This window comes from Tinamus guttatus, unplaced genomic scaffold, assembly GCF_059628265.1.
Source record: "Tinamus guttatus ecotype Peru unplaced genomic scaffold, ASM5962826v1 Tinamus_guttatus_pri_ptg000222l, whole genome shotgun sequence".
Lineage (NCBI taxonomy): Eukaryota > Metazoa > Chordata > Aves > Tinamiformes > Tinamidae > Tinamus > Tinamus guttatus.
The window spans coordinates 1,199,675-1,223,817 of record NW_028288756.1 but is presented as its reverse complement, the minus strand read 5'-3'; positions in this window follow the sequence as shown (position 1 = coordinate 1,223,817).

The following is a 24,143-nucleotide window of genomic DNA, read 5'->3' as shown; positions in this document are numbered from 1 at the left end:
ATGTTTTCTAGTTATCTACTGTATGTAGACTAAGGAAAGATGTGGAGACTTAATAAACAATTTTCAAAAATTACAGTTTTTGCAAAATTATAGACAGTTATAGAATACTAAGTTAATGAAGGATATGCCAAATAAAGTGGTTAGAATCTCTCAGACAAAAGAGGCTGATGTTATGTCACTGATAGATACATTTAATTTTGTTGTGTTTTGCTTGCTTATTTGTTTATCTGTCTATTTTAAATCCTCAACAGTGTTTCTAAAATTACATTCTGTTGTTTCTACATTTTTCTCAAGATGGTTTTATGGTATTTGAAGTGATTTTTTTTTTTTTTTTTGGTCAAGTTCTCAGTCGAGGAAAAGTTTTCTGGGAAAAGTTGTTCGTAAAAGTTCTTGTATGAAGGCCATCTCAGGCCAAATCTGAATCTGACTGAAATCAATCTGCATGCTCTTACTTTCCTGAATAGAGAATGAATGTTCAGATTATGAAAAATATTATCATGCCCTCCAGGACCTGATAAATGTTTATATTATGTTGAATTGCATAGAGTTGTGTTGTTAATATGATGCTCACAGAGCTTTAAGCCAAAAAATAAAATAAAATAAAATAAAATAAAATAAAATAAAATAAAACAAAACAAAACAAAATAAAATAAAATAAAATAAAATAAAATAAAATAAAATAAAATAAAATAAAATAAAATAAAACCACTTTGTGCTGTTCTGTCCAAAGACAGCTGCAAGTAAAATTAGTAAATAATCAGACTTTGCAAAAAGAATATTATATTTTTAAAAATTCTTTCAGAACATGATTACTGCCATGAACAATTGACTAAAAACATTCTTGTGTAAACAAGAAGTGTGTAAAATGGTTAGAATGTACAAAGAAAGCTCTCCTGTACTTGGTTATGTTGGGCTGAGGCTATAAAGCCCTGCGTCATGTCTTACTGGGCCCTCCTGCCCAGTGCACAACAGCACATAAATGAAGAAGAATTGCCTTTAGATGATACACTGTTTTGTTAGCTGGATAGAGGATTCACCAGATAGATAAGAAATGATGTTAAGGACCTTCTATAATTGATTTTTTTGGTAGATGTGTTGAAATACATTGGATAGAATAACTTGTCCTTTGTTAATTTATGCTTTGGTGTATATACATTCATCTCCTAGAGGTATTCAGTTTTAGTAAATATAGATATACTTTTTTTTTCTAGTAGCATACCCAAAAGTTTTGGCTTTCATCAATATGTCTTGTAGTTGTAAAACAAAAACAAAAACTATATAATTAACTAAAGTGTGTATTTCAAAGATGCATGAAATATCTGAAATGTTACTCAGTATTTCTTCCAAGAACTTTATTTTACTGAGTGTAATGAAGATTGCATTGCATATGATACTTTCAAGGACAACTGCATGAAAAAGGATTTCTACTGCTTAAGTAAAGAATACCTTCCAATCCTTTCATTTTGACAGATAGTGTGTTCTAGGATAAATTGCTAAAGTACTTGAATCATTCAGATCCTTCTCAAACTAAATTTAAAGTTCAAGTGATTAATCAATAATGTAGTAATAGAATTTTAGATATACACTAGACTGATACGGATTTTGCAGCATTAATGTCATTATGTGTAAAAGTGAACACTCACCTTAGTCTATGTATTAATGCATTTTTCTTTTTAATGTATGTATATCCTAGTATGGAATGTTATCCATAGGAAGACAAATGTTCTAAAGCAGTGAATGATCGGTGAGAGCTAGTTAATCTCTACAGTATGATTTATAAGTCTGTATAGTATATTTAGCTACAATATCCCCAAGTCCTGAGCAAGGAAGAAATGCTGTAATATTTCACTTTAACTCTTTTTGTTTCATTTCTTCAGTTGGAGAATCTTCTTACAGCTTCATTTAATTTTCTTTTATATGACTGGAACTACAGAGCAATGCAACTCTGCTACGATGCAACAGGTATTCGACAGCAACAACAATAAAGTCACTTGATGATTCTTGCACTGATGGTTGACAAGAATAATCTATTCGGTATCCACTTGCTCAATGTTTTAAACTTGAAGAATATCTCACCTCACAATTAGTATGCAGTTACAGATTATTATCTTTGTAGTCTGAAAGTTGTGTCATATTTTTTAAATTGAAATAATCTAGGCTGAAGTGTTTAACTTGCAGGATCACTTGTCTTTTGTCAGTAAATGTTCCAAAAAAGCAAAACTTTCCTATTCAGCAGAATTCCTATGTGTTTTACCAAAGCACATACTTGAGTCCTGATTGTTTTTATAGGCTTTAACTGTTGATTGAGTTAATCTGCTGAGTCACAATCACCACTGGAAAATACAGGCAATAAATTCAGAGTAAAACATTGGAAGAGAGAGAGTGTTTTCAAGGATGACAGAGATTCACTCAAAATCCTGAATTAAAAAAAAATATGCAAAAAATCATAATCAATACATGATGACAGGATTTTTCCTTGAACAATTACTTAAGAACTATCTATCAGGTAACTGTTATAAATGCCTTGTATGTCACTTGAATATTACCCTTTCCATCTTCTTCTTACCTCTAAAAAGCTCTCCTCTGAGACATAAATTTGAGCTGTGAGCCTTAAATGAAGGATGTCTACGTCTAAGTAGCTGGGGAAGGTCTGCCCACATTTTGTTGAATGTAAGTATTGTTGTGAATGAGGGAGGTTTTTTTCACTTCATTTTTGTAAGGAGAATAATCATCTTAAAAGAGTTAGAATACATAAATATGGAATTTGAACTTTTTCTAGTGTCATGTTTCCACTGAAAACTAGTTTTCACAGTCTTACAGTGTTACTTAAAAATTGCATGTCACAACATAAAATGGCCACTACGCTCAGCTATACCATGGGCTGTGGAACAGTGTAAAGTTGGGAATTATTTTATTCACTTCAGTCTTATAATTATGCAATTATTTGCAATTATGGAGTCAGTGACTTGTATTTTGTTTTACTTAGAGCCGTGTATTTAAATTTATTTTTCACTAGATTGGAACTTACTCTTCATATTATTGTCTCCCAGCTGTGCGAGTACATCTGTGCACGTGCAAATATCAATGTGACAGATAATGCAAGTATGTTCTGTTTAAACTCATGGTTTCAAGAACTACCTCCTCAATGTTGGTAGAAGTTGTTTGATTTCACAGTTAGGTAAATATGGCTTGTTGATCTGTATTTTAATTCTTGTGCCTGCTTGACAGATCCAGGTATTCATCTCTGGAATCATGTTTATCTGATATATTTTTATGCTGGAAGAGAAATGTATTGAATGCAAATTGTACTCATAGCTGAAAATAAATTCTAACAATATTCCTTTTCCATGTACTCAGAAATCTTTCTTGGGTTGGGCAACATGTAAACAGCATAGTCTACACCAAACACTGCTGCTTTGTAAAGTGTGAGTGTTTAATTCAGGTCAGCATTAGCTCAAGAGTTCCTCCACTACTTTCTATGTCTTGGCACTTACATGCTGTTCATGAGTCATTTGGTTCTAGGCAACTTCTGGGTAAGATAATGCAATGTCTAGGGACCCACAGTTAGCTTAAACACCTAGTGTGATTGATGTCAGATATGTGGCTGTGCTTGTAGATCTCCACTTATGACAGAGGCAAAAAGCTAGGAAGTTTCCATACCAAGCATGTATATGCAATTATCTGCCTTCCATGGTAACCATCGTTCACAGCTGCCATCAATGGATACCAAGTGAAATAATTAGGGTGCTCATCCACTATGTTAAGAAACTATAGGACATGGTTTATTTTGAAGGTTAACTTGTATTAATATAAAAAAAAGAAAATATATAGACCAATATGGGGTTTTCTAATTAATCCTTTGTTCTAATTTGTGAAAATGGAGCTAGCTTTGCCCACCATTAATAAACAATTAAAATATATTTTGTATGCAGTTTTCAGATCTATAAAAAACATTTCCAAGTTGAAGAGTGCATAATTCTCACTATCTCCTAGCAAGTATAAGTTCAGGCTTTCATAATATTTAAAAATTAATAAGAATGAGAGATGTTAATGGGAAAAGAGCTTTTTATGATTTGTGATTCTTTAAATAACTTTTCGTAGACTTTCTACATAATACAGAAGACAACAAAAGAGTGATTTGAAGGAAGGGTTGCTGGGACTATGAAACTCCCCCTCATACCTAGATTTTAGGTAACCCTGTCACAAAAATATATATTCTAAAGAAGTATTATTAAAGCAGATTGATATGCTATCTAAAATATTATTTGATATGTGATTTCTGATCTGATGACAGTAAATTACATCAGTCAAAGCACTTTTCCTAGTTTTGTCTGTCAGAAACTAAATTAACTCCCACAGCCTATATTTGATCCTTGCAGTGAGCAGTGTAATCAGAATGATTTTGTTAGTTTGAGTTTCCAACATGAATTAGTGTCTAAGTGAAATCCTAGTCACTACCATTCATTGTGCAGGTCAGATACAGCTTTGTTAGCAATTACATTTATTTTAGATGGAAAGAATTACATGGAAACACTGTTCACTGAAGAGTCAGACAGAGCAGAGCAATTAAGAACTTGTTGCCAAAGGCCCTCAGCTAAAATTAATACGGTGGTATTTTCACTGCAAATGTTCGTCTACCTAATCGCTGGAGACTCCAGACGTTCACTACACTATGTGTAGTAGGAGACAACAACGACGACGACAGGGTAGAGAAGGAAGTTCCTCTACAGAAATGATAGGGGAGAGTGTTCAGGGTTTGTTGCTTCCAGATGCTCTAGCAGTAGATATCCCATAAGATCTTAAAATACTCTCAGTTTGATGGAGTACCTAAGCAAGATCAGGTACCTGTATTATTTTTTAACTATTACCTCTCAATATAAGTAGAATACAGAATACAGTAGAATATATTCTCTCTATATATTTATTATATTCTATATATATATATATTCTAGAGTCTAGAGTCTATAGAATATAAAATATTCATTGTAACAAAATTTCAGTTTGTTCCTAATCTCCAGCCTGGTTGGAACATTGTAAATCTAGGCCATGAAAATGGAATAAAATAGTTTTTCTTACCTGGAAGAGGGAAGTATGACTTCCATGATAAATATAATTGCATTTGATAAAAGTAGATTAGTCATAAATCCTAAAATATAAAATATTTTTGGTTAGTACACTGAAGTAACTGAAGAATTTGGTTTTTCTTTCTACCTACAAGACACAGAAAAGCTTGAAATATGTACTTCCAGTGGAAAAAAGGTATAGATTAAAAAGCCATCCATTTAGAAATTATAGGTCAAAAATACATTAGCAATGTGTTAAATAGCATCCAGAGAGATTGTAAATTAAGTAATTGCAATACAAATTATGCATGCTTATTATTTATGAAATTTTAAGTATTGCTTTTCATCAAAAAATGTAAATAGCATTTAAAACAATTAATTATTCACACTCATGAAAATGGAAAAGCTGGCAAGGCATTTTACCATCCCTGAAGAGAAACTAAATAAATTGAGAACATTTAATTTCTTATGCTGCTTAGACCTAACGTAGTAGTTTATGTTCCCAGGTTAAAAACTAGATGTTATTCTGTAGTGTGAAGAGGATGCTACTAACACATATTCTTGTTTATGACAGACAATTCTTAAAATGTATTTGCATGGGATCTCCAAGGATTTTATCTCCATCTTCTTTTAGAATAATGAGATTTGTTTTAACAAATAGTGGTATAAAATAAGGGGACACTTATTAGTTTTGAAGCAAATTTATCTCTTTTTTCCCCCTCCCCTTCTTCTCCCATCCAAGGAGGATGTGAAATTAGAAGAAGAAATAGCATTTGACAGTTTCTACTAACACTTAACTTTAGATAGACATTGTTGGGGCCTTAGTAATGGGATTCACCTAGAAGAGAAGAAGGTGTTCGTGGGGAACTGGACTAACGCCTAGTGACCAAGCACCTGGAGGAGCACTAACCAGCTGGGAATCTGTAGCTGGCCAATGAGAACGCCGCTCCCTAGCGCATGCCCACCTGCACTGGTATAAAGCTCTGCTGCAGACAACAGCAGGGGGCAGTTGACCTCACTTTGTGTGGAGGTGTTGTTTGCTCCGGCTTGTGGGGAGGGCCCTGGCACTTGGCGCGAGAGTGACCCTCGACATCTGGTGACCCCGACGTGATCGTGCGAGAACGCAAGAGATCTTGCTGGAGAAAAGCGGATTGTGACCACGACCTGGTGAGTCAGAATGGGAATTGCCGCATCTAGAGTGGAAGTTGCTGCAACAGCAATGGAACATGATACTGTTGAACGCTTCATAAGACTTGCTCAAAAAACTAAGATTGAGGTCTCAAAAAGTGAGTTAACTGATTTATTGCTATTTTGTAAGAAGAGAAAAATCATAGAAGAAGCTTCCCAAGCATATAAATTTGAATCATGGGAGCGAGTAGGAAGAGAACTATGGGACGGTGTACAATTAGGCTCGGAGGAAGCGTGGCGCCTCACAAAAACATATCGTCTCATATGGCCTATGTTTGAGCGGTTAGTCGCTATCGCCTTCTGGGAAGCGCTCCATGGAGAAGAAGAGGAAAATGGGTCTGAAAGTTCTGAGGGTACTAACAATACTGAGCCAAATCAGTGTGAGAAAATAGATAATAAGAAAAAGGTAACCTCACCTAAACAGGCGTGTCTGGTAACTTTGGCCGAACAAGAAGTATGGGGGGGAGTGGATGAGTATCTTCCCCCCGTGGGAGGGGGAGGAGCGACCACCCCCCACAGCACCCGAATGGGAAAAGCGACCACCTCCCACAGTGCCCGAATGGGAGGGGGAAAAGCGACCAACCCCCACAGCGCCCAAAATGGAAGTGGACCCAATTAAAGTACCGATCCCAGATGGATCGGATGATGATAATGCCGTGGTTCAAAAAATGCAACAAGAACTTCAAGGACAAGCAGAGAGAACGACAGAGTTATTAGAACAAATGCGGCGATTAGACTGCGGGTCCAAGGCCAGAGATGTGAAGGCAGCATATAAGGCTGCCCACAGGGCTATAGTGGAAGGGTTGGAAAATGTAGATAAACAATTGGAGCAGTGGGAGGCACGAAAAGATGCTCCTAAGATTCAAAAGAAAGCAGCTGGAGGAAGTGACCCAGCTGAAGAAGGATTGTTGCCGGAGCTCCCAGCCACTACAGGTGGAAGTAATGATGAGGGAATGTCACCTGTTGATCCAACATTTAATGCAGGAGCACGGTATAAAGGACTCATAGACAATGCTCAATTACAAGGAGAATTTGTATTAACACCACTAGCAGCTCCTGTAGTGACGGGAGCCCAGGGCCCTAGGTGGGAACCTCTCGATTGGAAACTGGTTCAAGGCTTACAAAAAAACAATAATGCAGTATGGGCACGACAATAAGTTGGTGAGAAATCAGGTCTCTGCTCTGTTTAAATATTCCCATATGGTGCCTGCGGATAGCAGAGCGATAATGGAGCTTCTGCTTTCCTCTACCGCTTATATGCTTTGGTTAGCAAAATGGCAGGAAAGATTAGAGGAAAAACAATTGGAGAATTTAAATCGCAGTATGGATGATCCATTAAGGGTTGCCACCCTTGATCAACTGATGGGGAATGGGCGTTACTGGGCAACCGAGGCCCAGGCAGCGCTCCACCCCAGGATACTACAGCAATCAAAAAATGCAGCGCTAGCCACTTTTCTTGCCCTACCACAAATAGGAACGCCACAGTTGCCATACACCAAAATAACGCAAAAGCCGAATGAGTCTTTTTTCAATTTTGTTGATCGACTAAAGGAAGCCCTGGATATGGCACCTAATGTGCCTCCGGAAATGAAAGCAATATTGGCCAAAGATTTAGCAGTTCAAAACGCAAACCAAACTTGTAAGCAACTATTAGCTACTTTGCCACCAGGAGCTTCAATAGTCCAGATGATAGAGACCTGTGCCCCGAGCGCCAATGATGGAGGAAGAACAGAAGGCAAAAATACATGGTGTGGCTTTGGCCGCAGCAATTAAAGGAGAAAGAATCCCTAGAAAGGGAGACAAGAGATTTCATGGGACATGTTTCCTATGTGGTCGATTAGGACACATGAGGAGGAAGTGTCCTAACAGATTCAGGATGGAAGGTATGGGCCCGAGAGGATTCAATGGGACCTGTGCAAGATGCCAGAGGTTCGGGCACAAGGCAGCGGAGTGTCGATCACCGTTTCGCAAGAACGGCACGCCGATACAGGGAAACAGGAGCCGCCGCGTTGTGAGGGACGCGGCGAACAAGTATCCCCAGACGATGGCTGCCTCTGCGAACTCTCCACCGCAACCCGCGGAAGCACAGGAGAGTCAACCTCTCTGTGGCAAAATCCACAGTGATTAGAGACTGACGTGCACATATTGGAATTGATGTGCACTGGTCCCCTGGGGAGGAGCTGAGAGCCAGCGACCCCCCCCCCCCCCCCCCCCCCCCCCCCAACCGCCACCCTCTTCTCCTTCTCCCGACCCCCAAGCTGCAGTGTCGTTGGGAGCAGGCCGGGGCGGGCGGACAAACCGGGCAGGTTAATGAGCAGCGGACCAAAGGGCAGATTTGTGGTCCTCTCAGAGGTGGCAGTGAAGTGCAACTTTAGCATGGGAAAATGAGTGAGCTTGACCAGTTATGCCAGGAGGCCGAGCAACTGAAAAACCAAATCAGGGATGCTAGGAAAGCATGTACCAACGCCACCTTGGCTCAAATCACAGCCAACATTGACCCCGTGGGGAGAATTCAAATGCGTACTAGAAGAACACTCCGGGGACACTTGGCTAAAATTTACGCAATGCACTGGGGGAGCACTGGGGGACTGATTCCAGGCTTCTAGTCAGTGCCTCCCAGGATGGCAAGCTTATCTGGGACAGCTATGTCTCCTCCTAGCTGGTTATGACGACTTCAATTGCAATGTCTGGGATACACTGAAAGCTGATAGAGCAGGTGTCCTTGCCGGTCATGATAACCGTGTCAGTTGCTTAGGTGTGACTGATGATGGAATGGCAGTGGCAACAGGATCGTGGGACAGCTTCCTCAAGGTCTGGAACTGAAAAGAGCGGCACACTCCGTGACTGGAAGAACTTTCCAGTGGTTGAAAACTAAAAATGATAGCATATCCAGTCTGACCATACTAACTTGGACCCCTATCCTCCCCAGCTCCAAAGGGCAAGATTTTTTCCTTCCCCTGTTGCTGAAATGAAGAGCACAATTACCTTTCCAAGAAGAATTTCTGTGGTTGTAAGCAAAATGAAATTGTGTATTCCTTTGGGACCATTTTCTTTTGTCTTGGGAATTTAAAAATGAAACATTATCATAAAAGTGTGACCAGAATGATCATGCTTGTGTTTGCAACTAAGTTACTTTGTTTTTATTTGTAATATTTGATGCATGATATTGCCAATTTTTCTTTTTGTAAAAAGAGGGGAAATGCTGAGGCTTACAGCTATGTTAATTTGTTTTTTGTAAATGTTGCAATGTTTATTGCTAATTTTTGTTTTTTGGAAAAAAGAGGGGGAGATGTTGGGGCCTTAGTAATGGGATTCACCTAGAAGAGAAGAAGGTGTTCGTGGGGAACTGGACTAACGCCTAGTGACCAAGCACCTGGAGGAGCACTAACCAGCTGGGAATCTGTAGCTGGCCAATGAGAATGCTGCTCCCTAGCGCATGCCCACCTGCACCGGTATAAAGCTCTGCTGCAGACAACAGCAGGGGGCAGTTGACCTCACTTTGTGTGGAGGTGTTGTTTGCTCCAGCTTGTGGGGAGGGCCCTGGCACTTGGCGCGAGAGTGACCCTCGACAGACATTAATGTCAACTTACTGTGGAATTTTAGGCCCAGAGTATGAATGTTCCTAAGAATGTATCAGGATTGTTGTTACTTAAAGCAAAATTCTGAAGATGTTAAAATCATTTGTTCTGTGACGCCAAATAGTTTGAGGGGGAAGCGGTGAGGCAATTTGAATCTATACTACATTTTTTTTTTTTTTTCTTCTTAGGGCATGTGATATATCTGTAGGGTTCAGGAAATCTAGGGAAATGATCTTAGTAAGTCATCAGAGGATTTAATGTAATATAGCGTAGACAGTGACATGAGGATAGTCCAAGAGTTAATCAGATTTTCCAGATTTATAAATGGGGAAATTAGGAGGATAATGAACTGATAAATCAGTAATAAACCTATTCTAAAGAGTAAGACATTTTTGGCTCTCTTCATTAAGATTTGTATCTCCTAAAGGAAAAGTGATTTCCTAATGCTAAGGCTTCTAGAAGTCACTGTGACCTATTTCCGAGAATAAAATTAAAAAGATAAACTTCCTTTGAAATTCATAGGTAGGACAAAGAAGTCACAAAGGGAATGTAAACTTATTTTCTGCAGATAGCTCTTATACTAACTATTTTACAAAAGGCTATGGGACTTCAGCTGCCATTGATTCAAATATCTGAAATCCCAATGTAATTGGTGATCTTACACCTTAATGTGATTGAACAAAAGATTATTTCTAGGAGGGAAAGCTTAACTCTGTAGTTTGAAAGGAGAGTCTTAGCAAAATATTTGTTAATGCAAACTTATTACATAATCAAAATTATATAATATTTATGGGCTCAGAGCTTCTCTTCCTGTTTGTACTGTCTTACTCTGCTCATAGGAAAAATGAAAAGTTGAAAAAAACACAGCCAACATTTTTGAAATTAGAACAAATAGTCATGTTTAAGAAAAGAAATATTAGGAAAGAGTTCTCAATCATAGCTTGAATCCTTAAAGATTCTGTCCCCAAAGCGGATCTTTCAGGTCATGTTCTGAGCAAGACTCTACTGAAGACTCCAGCTGAGAAGATGTTGGCTTTATAGCCTTCCAAAGAATGGAAAATTCCCAAAGATTTTCAATGTCCAGGGCAAATAAAAACTTCAACAAATTTAGTGTAAGATACTAAGCCTTCCAAACTCAATGGAAAAATGCTGGTAACTTCAGTAGATGGCATTCACTTGCAAATGTCAGCCTTAGGATTTGCAAGCCGAACTTCAGAACCTTTCTTCTTTAGGAAGTTTAATAGCTGGACACTCATAAGTGTATGTAATATATGCATGATAATCAACTGTTTTTCTGAGCATCTCTGTCAAAGATAACAGAACTCTGGAAGTAATGATCCAGGAAATCACTTGCAGTGTTGTATTCCTTATCTTTCCATAATCATTAATCTATGTACTCAATGTACTATGTAATTTAGTATTGACTGGAAAAGATAAGTCTTGAAATTTAAAAAATCACAGATAATTTTCCGTAAAGCTGAGGTAAAAACAGCTATCAAGCTTCACTGGAATTCGGAAAAAGGAGTCTGACTGTTTAAAACAAGAAGAACAAAAGCCAAATTAACATATAGCAAAAGTGATACAGAGAATAATGAAGAAAAACAAAAATTAGCATCATAGTATATTTTGTAACTATTGTTCCTGGTTAATATTCAGATCATTTAGAGGCCTGAGCTCAAGCTTGCTGGAATAAGCCATTATTCACTGCATGTTGTATTCAATGTCAATAAAATCTAAACAAAAAATCCATTTGACTTGTATGTGTGCAGTTTTAGAACATAGTTTTTAATATATGTTAAGGACTGAAAAAAATCCGGTTTCTTCCTTAGATTTTTTTTTTTACCTAACGTCTCAAATACATAAATGCTATACTTCTTTCTGAAAGTTCTGTTGCTATGTTGCTCTCAATGTTAAATCAAAAATTTAAACCGGAGGCAAATACCAATTAGACCACTCAGTAGTAACCGCAATTGGAATGTTAAAAAAAAGGATAGATTATTTTATCCATCAAAATACCATTTATGTCTTTTCCTAATTTTTTTAATAGTGTATATACCCCCCCCCCTTTTTTTTTTTTTTTTTACCTCTCCCACAACTATGCAAGGGAAGAAGTTCTGTAATTGTTAGTTTAATAAGAAAACAGACAGATTATCAGAAAAAAATGTTTATCTCTACGACTGTCTTAGTAGAGAGATAAAAGATATGTAACTTAATGATATAGCTAAGATTACAAAGAAATTATCTTGGAAAACATACCTCTCAGGGTTATTTTTATAAGGTGATGAATTTACCTAAGAATCTGTGATATAGCTCCGGGCAAATTTATTATTTTCTATTCCATTCTTCCCTCCTTTAACTCTCAAATAGGCAACTGCCCAAATAGGCAACTTGCAACTAAATCTAAGTACAGTGACAGACAGGTAGTAGCATGCTCATGTAAATGCTCATGTAATGCTAAAGATAGAGGTGGGAGGAGTGATTCAGCATGTGCTTTCACTCTCTACCCTTCCTTCTAGCTATAAATCTGACCCAATTTAGTGTGTGTGGTTTTACAGCAAGATAATTAAAATAGCAAAGCATTAAGCAAACTCAGATAGAGGAAAAGGAGAGCTGTATAGAGCTGTATAACAATCTTTTATGGCCAGATACCTAGTTCCACTCCCCAGAATGTTGATATACCATAAAGAACTGAATCTGATGTGATAGGAAAAGAGAACTCCTTTTGGTAAGTCAGGTTGCAGCACTTCTATGCTGTGTATGTACCTGAGAAAATGATACTAAATAAAATATATGCTACTGTATATCCTGGAGAGGGTTTTGGAAAGTTAGCAATACTGAGTCAGTGTCAGTGTGGTTGGAGGAGCAGGATCCCTCCAGGAAACAGGAGGATTAGCTCCAAGTGTTCATGCAGAAAGATGACAGGCACCTGGTAACCATCTCCTAATATCAGACTAGATTGTAGCCTCTATGATAGTAGATTATAATAGACTGCATGTGACTATATATTTATCTCCTTTTCCTTCTCCTTAGAGTCTGCAATATGAGGGTGCAGTTTGACTTTCTTACTCCAGGAGCAAACGTGTGTGGTTGTGTATGCTCAATCCATGGGGCCAACCTGTGGTGCCTACAGTGTCATTTCCTAACACAACCTTCAGTGCAGGAACTGGCAGGAGAGATCCCTGACATTTGTGTGTGAATGTTTCTTATATCGGTTATCTAAGCATGACCTTCAGGGGAGAATGTTTGTATTTCTACCTGAGATATGAGAGTATGAGAAGGCATCTGAAAGCATTCAAAGACAGCTGAAACAGCAGATGGAACTGAGACAGTTTGGGGGAGTAAAAGAAATGGAAGAACACCAATGATGAAAGAAACTGAGATCATATCGGGAAGGTCTGCTATGAGGCATGCATGTTTTGGTTATGCAAAAAGACTAAAACTAAACGACGAAAACTAAAAGACAAGTTTTTCAACAGACTGAACATTTCCTTTAACGAAAAGAACAAAGTCCCCAAATGGGGACACAGAGTTTATAGCTTGGTACACAGCTCTATGAAATGACTTAGACAGAAAATTGCAATACACATAAATACAGAAATGAATCTGAGAACAAAATTTTCTTACACTTTGGAAAAACAGAAACACAAAGAAACAAACAAAAAAAAGTGCCATAATTCAACTTCTGAATCATAGAATCATAGAATGCTTAAGGTTGGAAGGGACCTCTAGAGGTCATCTAGTCCAACCCCCCTGCACACGCAGGGTCACCTAGAGCACGTGGCACAGGACTGCGTCCAAGCGGGTTTTGAAGATCTCCAGAGAAGGAGACTCCACAACCTCTCTGGGCAGCCTGTTCCAGTGCTCTGTCTGGAGTGCTCTGTCTGTTTAACCCTCACTGTTAAAAAATTTTTCCTTAAGTTCCTGTGGAACTTTTGGTGCTTCAGTTTGTGGCCATTTCTTCTAGTTCTGTCGGTGGCCACCGCTGAAAAGAGGCCAGCAACATCCTCCTCACTGCCTCTCTTGAGGAACTTATAGACACTGATTAGATCCCCTCTCAGCCTTCTCTTCTCCAGGCTGAACAGGCCCAGCACCCTCAGCCTCTCCTCATAGGGCAGATGTTCCAGGCCCCTGATCATCCTTGTGGCCCTACACTGGAAATCTAGAATTTGGCTCTCACTGTGGAAAAGCAAATGAGACTGTAAATATGTTTCCATTATAAATTCAGTTTTGACATATTCCACAAATAACAACAGTATTAGTGTTATCTTGGTTGATTTAAAAGAATATACTGTCAATCGAAGAGGGTTAAAGGAGGTAATGGTCTAGTCAGAGTGCTTCACTATTGGTATTTTATGTTAGGTAGCAAAGTCACGGTGAAGAGAAGGATGGAGAAATGTCTTTCATAATGCATATATTTAAATAATAATCTACTGATTGTTGTGCCCAGCATCAGATTAAAAACATGATCTGAAGATGGACCACTCTCCCCACAGTAAGCTAACTACTGTGATATAGCGCCACTTGTATCCATGCAGATCCTACCTTAGGAAAAGAGATACAAGAACTGAGATGGATATGATGGCTTATATTATCTATATTAATGTAATTAATTATCTGTATTTCATGAGACTCTACTAAGCTTTTTTTGACTAAAACCTTTTTGATTAATTCTTTGCACTAGTAGTTGTAGTTCATTCATGAGAGAATTTGCCTTCTCTACCTCTTTTTTAGAGTATATCTTTTGTCAAAAGGCTTAAAATTCACTCAAATTCCCTTTCAGCTATTGCCTCCCTAAAAATCCAAATATTAGAAGAAGTTTCAGGCTTGTTCTCTGCCTTTGGAGTACACAGACTATATAAGCCAGTGGTATAAAACTGTTGTATTTTCTGAAAAATAGCAATTATTGCTCTAGCCAGAATTTTGATGACTATTTCATTTTAGTAGTTAAAAACTACCAAGATACGATTATTACTAGCAAGTGTCCCTGGATTTCCTAAAAATACATAAAAATATGTACATAAAAATAATTATTCTGCCATGCTCATCTACATTAAGTTCTGTTCTACATCAAGTTCTACATCATTTTCCCTAACAATTAGGAACTCGGTTCCCTAACGAGGAATAACTGCAGCTAAGGCTTGTGCTCAGCTGCAGATGACGTGAACGTTAAATGACCTAAAACACTTTGGTTCTCATTTCCTTGTCTAAGAAAGGGAAAATGTTTACACCTTCCTCACAAAAGTGTTGATGTTTATTTCATTGATTGCATAAAACTTTTACATATTCTCTAACAAATACTGTTCTTGAAATGTTTAGTTCATTTTGGTATGGCTCAAATTTCCTGCACTGTTCTCCCTGAATTTTAACCCAGAAAATTTCCTAATGTTAGACATAACTGATGACATTTACTGCTGAAGAGTGTAGACATCAAAAAAGCATCTGTTTTCTGGATTAAAATAAAATATATATTTTTTTCTTTTGAGGGTTCTCTTCATGACAAGATGCATGGAGTAAATATGAAAAAAGCTTTGTTTCTTTCAAATTACGTTGTTTCCCAAGGACGTTCCAATACAAGCTTACATTTTAATTTTATCCTGTAAGTTATGAACTACTATTTAGCAAAGCTTTTACAATATCTGAATAGACAGAGTCATCCATTCTGCATATAATCAGAAAGTAGGTGTTGCTTTTTCATGTAGTCTGCTTAGTTACTTGCACAAAATAGTTGAGCTTCCAAAAAAAGATTAATCTTCTATAGCATAGTGAACAAGTTAAAATTTTTGAATCTGAAAAACTTTGTTGCTTATTCCAGATAGAATTCCCCCTCTCCTTATAGACTTTTGTCAGAATCTCAGGATATTATTTTAAATTGAATAAATCCATAAGGGTTCCAGCAGATGTCTCATCATCTGCCAGCTACCTTACTTCTCCAGCCAGGGAATTCACTGGGAGACTGTATTCCTCATGTTATTACATTGGGATGTGCTAAGGCTGCTGGGATTGTGAAGGAGCTCACCTAATAAAAATGCGTGCCAGCTCCATGGATAGTGTTTGCTAGACTGAGGTTCATCAGGATTTCTTCAGAGCAAGAGTTCTGTACTCCACAAGCCACAAATGGATTTAAATGAGGAGAGAGAAATGTTGAATACTTTTGCACTTTGCCAGGGTAGCAGTTATTGTTGAAAATGCTTGAAAATGCTTTGAGGTTGAGGCTAGATTCAGACTGCTTCTGCTCTTAACCAGGACAGGATTAATCAAAATTCATATCTGGCTGCAATAATCTGTCTCAGCATACTGGTAATGTGGCCATAATTAAAAATAAATAAATTAAAAATGCACCCTTGAGTTTTAAAGCTTCTGTTTCATACAGCTAATGTGCTTCTTTAAGAAATATTTCGGTGCAATGGCAAACAATAACAGAAAAAAACTCACAAAGTATAGTGAAAACAATTCTCACTCAGAGGACACCTAGAATACATGTACTTTATAAACTCACTGTTACTTGTTGTTCCAAATTATGTAAATTCTGCACTTCATGGCTTCAGATATATTTATATCCTTAAATTACTCACTTTTCACTGCTTACCTTAGAGGAATAAGAGGTTTCAGCTGAGGCAATAGGAAACAAATTAACACCCCCCAAAACCAAAACCAATCTCAAACCTAAAATAAAGGCTTTGGAAATATAAACAGTGCAGGCATATAAATTATTCCATCTGGAGTTGATCATTACTTTTGCAGTAGTACTTAAAGAGGTGTATTGTTTAACAACATAAACCTATTTTGTCAAAATAATAACAGTGGTGATAATAATAACTGTTACTGGTGTGTTTAACATTTAGCAGTGAAACTAATTTGAGGTTGCCTGTCTTGTTTATCAAAGAAAAGCAAAATTAATTCTTTTCATGATGGCATGATTAAAATTTATATTTTAATGATAACAATGTTCACCATGGAATAATGATTTATGTATTGCAAGAATAAATAGCTTTGTTACTGCACATTTGAGCATGCACATTTGCCAAGAAAAGAAACAAAACAACCTCAAATATATATTAATAAAGCATCAAGATGGAGGTCAATAGTCAGAATCCCCTTCTTGAGTCCCTCTTTTAAGTTTTAAGAGTCTTAACTGTGCTCTCTCTTGACCATCTGTCTTGTGAAGTATCTGTCTTATGAAGTATCCAGTCAGTTGTATTTCAAATTAATTTTCTTTTTAAGCTGTGCACACTTGAATTCAGGACACTTTATTTACACAAAGTCTTCATAGATCACAGGCAGAACTGTGTGATGCAGTTTCCAGCATAGGAATAGGAAACAGCCTTGGGAACGTGGCACCTTAACTTCCTAAAATTTGCCTATCCAGGAGTGTACCACAGATAAGATGAGTTGTTTAATTCAGTAAACTCTTTGCAGGAGCCACAATAAGATGGAAAAATTATTGAACATCATACTCTCACATATAGCGTAATAGTATGAGTTGTTTACAGAAAGCACAAATTTTCTGTGGACAAAATGCAAAAATTGAAAGCTTCTGCTTCAGTTGGAACTGTGCTTTTTGTACTCCAGTGCAACAAAGAGAAAGTCAACTAGTGATAAAAACAACAGAGTGATTCTGGCAGTATTATTTTCCCTATTTTTGCTCTATGTTAAGTTAAATACCAGAAAAGTACAGAATTTTCTTACCCTAGCAACTGCAATGGCAACTTTTATATTATCTATAAATATGTTTATATATAAACCTGTATTTCATATCTAGCTATTAATATTCTATTTATATAAAATTTGCCTTTGTTACTTTATTAAATATTGTGCAAATTTAATGTACTGTTTGTGCAAAAGGATTCTAGTTCTTCATACAACATTATGGGATTTTTGCTTGTGGTGCTTGTGGTGTACTTCATTTAAACTGATCTTGTAGCTTATGATCTTACATGACATAAAAACCTATGTTTGGCATCTCCTGAATAATGCTGGTACTGAGGGTGCTTACCACTTGGTGCCAAAGGGAACAAGAAAGCGTCAGGATCTCTGACAGACGAGTGTAAAGACAAACTTTAGTGTGGTGACACAGTTGTCTTTCTTTTGGAAAACATACATCACTAGCATAGTTCTACATGTGTTTTGATATAACTCAAAGGAGCAAAAACAATAGTGAAGAGATGTAGACAGCATTTCCTATAAGGGTTTGCCAGTACTTGGAGATCCAAAAGAACTTTCCTGTGCATGTATGTAGTACTCCATATATTTTATGTAGCTTCAAAGTAATGCCTCAGGCAGGCTTTATCCCACAGGCTATTCGGAGAGATAACATGGTACAGTTTGACATTATGCTCTCACAAAAAGCTGTTTAACACTACTGTAGCTTGCAGTGAACCTAAATTTTTCAGCTTGCAGTGTGCCTTCATGGAATATTTTTCCTATTCCTCTTTGCCCCTGGACAAAAGGTGATTAAAAAAAAAAAAAACAGAAGAGAGGTAATTTTAGCAACAGTATAATTGGTGCCATTTGCACTGATTTTTCATATTTGACAATAATGGGTCTCCCTAAATAAGTGTATACTCTGATTCATGTCAGTGCACGTTGTCTTGGGCTATCTCACTTGATGTTGTCCAAAAGATTTCAGCTTCTCTGTCTTCTCAATTTAAGGAGACAGAATGGAGGAAGACTTATTATGCCTAAGTCTAAGAAACTATGCACCATTTGAACACACAAACTGAGGTAGGAATCTAATGTACATTAAAGGTTCTGTATTAAAGGCTGTTACACAAAAACTTCTTCAGAGTTTTGAGATGGGTTATTGGTACCTCAGGTTTGTTGCTGGATTGTCAGCCGTAAAGCAAAGAGCTCTTATTAGCGAAAAAAGATTTAATGTTTCCATGTTGAAAATGAGAAAATAGTGTCACATGAGATATCTCACAGAGTAAGTGACGGTCATGGAGATTTATGAGATTTTTAGTTAGTTAATATAATTGTGGTTTTATAGTAATTCCCTAGATGTTAACTGGGACACATGAATAAATTCCTGCATTTAGCATCCGAATAAGATTCAAAAGGCGTAGAAAAAAAGGGACCTGAATAGTTAATTATGCATGCAGAGTTAGCTTCAGAAACAGTAGCTTGTCAGGTAGTGCTAATGCAAGTGATGCTTGACCTAGAGAGGTTCTAATTTATTGCGCTAAAACTGGAATATTTTTCATGTACTTCTTTTTTGTTCTTGTTGTTTTGTTTTTATTAATCAGAGCTCCTTCTGAAATGATTAGAAAAACTCCAAAACGAAATCATGATATTATACATGAAATGGGACTATGGACTGTATTTTCAGTCTTGCCTTTTGGCAAGCTAGAGTTGTTGTTTTTTCAGGCAACTGAAACATTGATGTTCATTTAAATCTTAATCTCAGCAGTGTTCTGCTGTGCCATTGGCATTTGTGTTCTACATCAGGGGATTAATGGCCATAGAATAAAAAAAGAGAGTTAAGATATATTCACTGTCAAAAAATGTTAAATAATGCAAAGCAGCAGCAGATGAGAATATAGATATTTTTGATAATTGATATATTGGCCTCACTGTCTCGCTAAATGATAATTCTTTTGATGAAGTATTCATCATCGTATGGAACTGTAGTCTACACTGTGCTGACTCCTCTTTCCTGTGAAAATAATAAATTGTTGCTAGCTGCTTAACCCTGTTATTTTACTGTTCTAGATAAGAATATTTTGTTTTAATTTACATTTTATGAAAAGAAGGAAAGGAAATGTTACTGTACTTCCAAACTTTGGCTTTTGTAATTTCTTCAAATATTTGTTGAACAACTGTATGGAAAGCAATTCATAGTAAAGAGTCTGATCTGAATATGTTTTCTATGTCACTTGTATTAAAAATGTGCTTTTCCTCTGGGGGTCTTTCTCTCTAAATAAAGGAAGAGATGGTTTAAGCAGTCTAGAAAAGGCAATAACAAAGCTATAAGAGTGGACAAAAACAAACAAACAAACAAAAAAACAAAATACTGAAAAAAGTTTTCCAGACACCAACAACTAAAGAAATACAGGGTGGTGTCCTTATTTTTTTGAGGGGGGGAGGGGTATTTGCTTGTTTATTTATTTATTTATTTTTATTCAGAGGCATGACATTTAGCTGTTGAGATGATTATCTGTAAATTTGTTGTGTTGTGCACAGTCAAAGCATGCCAGTGGCATTTCCTAAGAGCAACACTGCACACTGGCTGAGATCCCTCCGTGTATGCGTTGGACAATGTGCTTTTAAAATCTAGTTACAAACCAAACATCATTCTTTACACTGATGCACAGTATATATTTTTACTAACTGAGTATATGCCTAGTTAGCAAGTGTAAACGTATAGCCTGTATGAAAAAATTACTGCTTGTAGAATCACAAAAAACATAATAGACAGAACACATACTTTAAGGAATCTATCCTGGCGACTTACTTTTTATGCTTGCCCCCTGATATTTCCTTCAAAGTTTATGTGACATTTTCAATTCTATCTTTGAATTTTTTTTTGCTCCAAGTCAATAAAAGAATATACTACACACACAGTTGGTTGGACATATATTGTGTGTAAATAAACCTATACTAGACTCTGCCTGGATACAGATTTACACCTGCATGGAAACTTATTCACTTATGGTAGTTTCATGAAGATACAGTTGCTAAATCTGCGGAATCTACCCCAATAAGTAGTGAGGATTTCTGAAGAAATGACAGTAGGTTACAGAAAAAAAGAAAAATCAAAACACAATATACTGAGAAAATAGATGAAATAAAAAACTAAGAAAAATGGACATGCATAGTTTGGTGATGCATGAAATTATATTGCACCACAGATACATAAGGGTATGATATTAAGTAAGCAGGATGCTTAACAAGAATGATTGAGATGTATGTTAGCATTATTAACATATTGAAATAGATAATAGCATAATAAATGAGACCGTTATGGTTTGCTCAGATCTCAAATTTATAGGACAGCATGCTATGTGAATTAAATTTTATTTCATCAGCTCATTTGACAGAAAGCAAGCAAGGGCTCAATCCCTTTTTAACAGATTAGTGTAAATTGTAAATTCCTTAGTTTATTATTTCACTGATTTGCACACTTGTGAGCAAAAGAGTTACCTAGCTGATGGTAAGAGCGCTCATCCTTCCCGCTCAGGGGGAAGTGTCATGATGAAGGGGAGGTGAAATGAAACTTATGTTTCATTTCATGATGTCTTCTGTTTCATTTACTGGGTAAAAACTTGCTTAATTCTGAAGAGCTTTAGACTCATCAGGTGATGAGCAGCTATTTATAGAAGAATACTAAGAGGGCTGCAGGATTAGGATAGCAGACCCTGATCTTTGCTATGTTGAGTATCTGAGGGACTATTCAGGCTAACACTGCTGCTCCCGGCATACATCAGGCTGCAGCAGCAGCCACGTGCAAATGACAGAACCACAGAATGGTTAAGGTTAGAAAGAATCTCTAGAGATCATCTGGACCAACCCTCTGCTCAAGCAGGGACACCCAGAGCACGTGGCAGAAGTTTGCAGCCAGGCGGGTTTGGAAGATCTCCAGAGAAGGAGACTTCACAACCTCTCTGGGCAGCCTGTTCCGCGCTCTGACACCCTCACAGTAAAGAAGTTCTTCCTCACATGGAGGTGGAACTTCCTGTGTTTCAACTTACACCGATTACCCCTTGTCCTGTCACTGGCCACTACCAAGAAGAGTTTGGTCCCATCCTCCCTACATTCACCCCTCAGGAACTTATACATATTGATCAGATCTCCTCTCAGTCTTCTCTAGGCTAAACAGGCCCAGTTCACTTAGTCCTTCCTCATAAGAGAGATGCTTCAGCCCCTTAATAATCTTTGTGGCTCTACGCTGCTCCACATCCCTCCAGAGCAGCTCCTCTCCAGAAGCATCACATCCCTCTTGTACTGGGGAGCCCAGAACTGCACACAGGACTCCAGGTGTGGTCTCACCAGAGCTGAGGAGAGAGGCAGGATCCCCTCCTTCGACCTGCTGGCTACACTCCTCCTGATGCAGGCAAGGAACCCACTGGCCTTCTTGGCCTTCTTGCCCCACAAGGGCACACTGCTGCCTCATGGTTAACTTGTTGTCAACCAGGACTCCCAAATCCCTCTCCGTGGAGCTGCTTTCCAGCAGGTCAACACCTAATCTGTACTGGTGCCTGGGCTTATTCTTTCCCAGGTGCAGGACCCTGCACTTGTCCTTCTTGAACCTCATGAGGTTCCTCTCTGCCCAACACTCAAACTTGCCTAAGTCCCTCTGAATGGCAGCACAAGTCCTAAAACCTGAGCAAGAGTTGAATGAACCGTTACAGATTTTAGAATGAGACTTCAATTTTTGCGTAGAAGTTTTCCCCTAGCTTAGGAGACAGTAATATGGTTGCACAATTTCCGCAAATATAACAACTTCCTAATAGTATTAATAATAAGAAATTTAATTACATCTGCATGACTATCTTTTTTTGCCCGAGAATTGGTTTCACATCACATTGAGCATTTTTGGTATTTAAATGTTCATTAATATTACTCTCTACTCTCAAAGATACAGTTCTGTAAGATGGCAGCTGAAATGTAACTGCAGGTATCTGCAAAGGATCAGAACAGTTGGATAAGGTGTAAACATTAAAAAGAGAATGAAAATATCGTTTTCAGAAATAGTGCAGAGTATTACTATGCTCTGGCTGAACATGTGGGAGCATATGTCTGGGATTTTCAACCTTTTGCTATTAAAAAAGCAAACAAGCAAAACAGACTGTAAAAAAATAATATCCTGTGCCCTGTGGCTGCTGTATCTCTTTCAATCAATGTATTTATAGTGAGCTTCCTACTTCTGAATTGTGCCACTCCCACAGTTGCCTGGGTTTTCTTGTTTTAGTCTAAAGCTAACCTTTTCCCTCACTATCTTGGGTGAAATGTTTGTTTTAATGTCTTCCCAGCAAAGCCAGTGAAGACATGGTGGTGCCTGCAACACTGAGAAATCTTGGCAGCAAAATGTTCCGTGAACTGTGCGGTAAATATTGAAACGAGAATTTGTTCTAATTGTTTTCTTTCATTTCCATTCCTGGGTCCTTCCCTCCTTCTCTTCTTTTTTCTTCCCTTTCAGTTAAACACTTATTCCTGGTGATGCCTGGTGAAATCCCTTCTGTGGTATTTAGAAGCAGAAGAAGGTCATAAAATGGGCTAATCTCCTCAAACTCTTCCAGAATTCTGTTAACAGATGCAGAAAATTGCACACTTATTTCTCCTGCACTTTGTAGACTTGAACCATGGTCCATCTACATTTTATTCTTTTCTCAAAGTTTTCAAACTTTGTGGCCTTGATCTTTTCCATCTTTATTAAGAATTCAAACCTAGTGGGTATTTGGTTTAATTAAACCATTGTAGCAGAGCTGTGTTGTGATATTATAGTAACTATGAGTTGAAGACTAATTACTTTAACTTAATACCTAAAGATCTAATGATGTGATATTGTTTTCATTAGCATTCCTTTTGATAATCTTTATAGCTTGGCATTGTTGGTGTCCCTAAATTCACTACATTGTTTAAAATGGTAAGGGCCAGTTTCACTTTTTCGTTATATTCCATTAAGTTAAACCAAAAAACTTCAACTTAAGTCAACAGAGTTTCCATGAGCTCACTAAAGGACTGTTATGCTCTAACTACCTTTGTTGTTTCATTCCTCTGTTTTCAGTGAGGGGGGGAAAAGAAAGATAAAATAGGAGCCAGGTCATTGGCTGATATTCAAAGACTGTCAAAAAGATGACAGTTCTTTGAATAGTCTACTGCAAAGATTATAAAAGTTATCATATTGTTAAATTGATCTTTCTGGGTGAATTTTTGGAGTTTAATACTTTTGGTAAAGAAAATCTTACTAGAAATAGTCGTTTTTAATCTTGCAATCCAATCCCTCCCTTTCTTCCTCCCTCCCTCCCCCCCCCCCCCCAAAAAAAATCTGTTTATTGAATACCTAGTTGGAGAAAATTGGAGAAGAAGCACAGTCAGATGACTGTAAATAGTGGCTTCTATTCAGTCATCTGACTCCACAGTCAGATGACTCCTATGATAGTCTGTCATTAAATCTTCTTGGGCAATATGCCTTTGGGACCCTAGAGAGAATTAAACTCTGATATGAATAATATCTTCACTGTTTCTTATACATTGTGGTGTGATGGCTGGTATTCGTTTTTATGTTCTGTTAGTGAAACACGTTTTCTTTAAAAAAAAAAAATGGAGTGAGTGGGTCAGGTGAAAGCCTGGTGGGAGGCAGAGATCGCACTTTCCT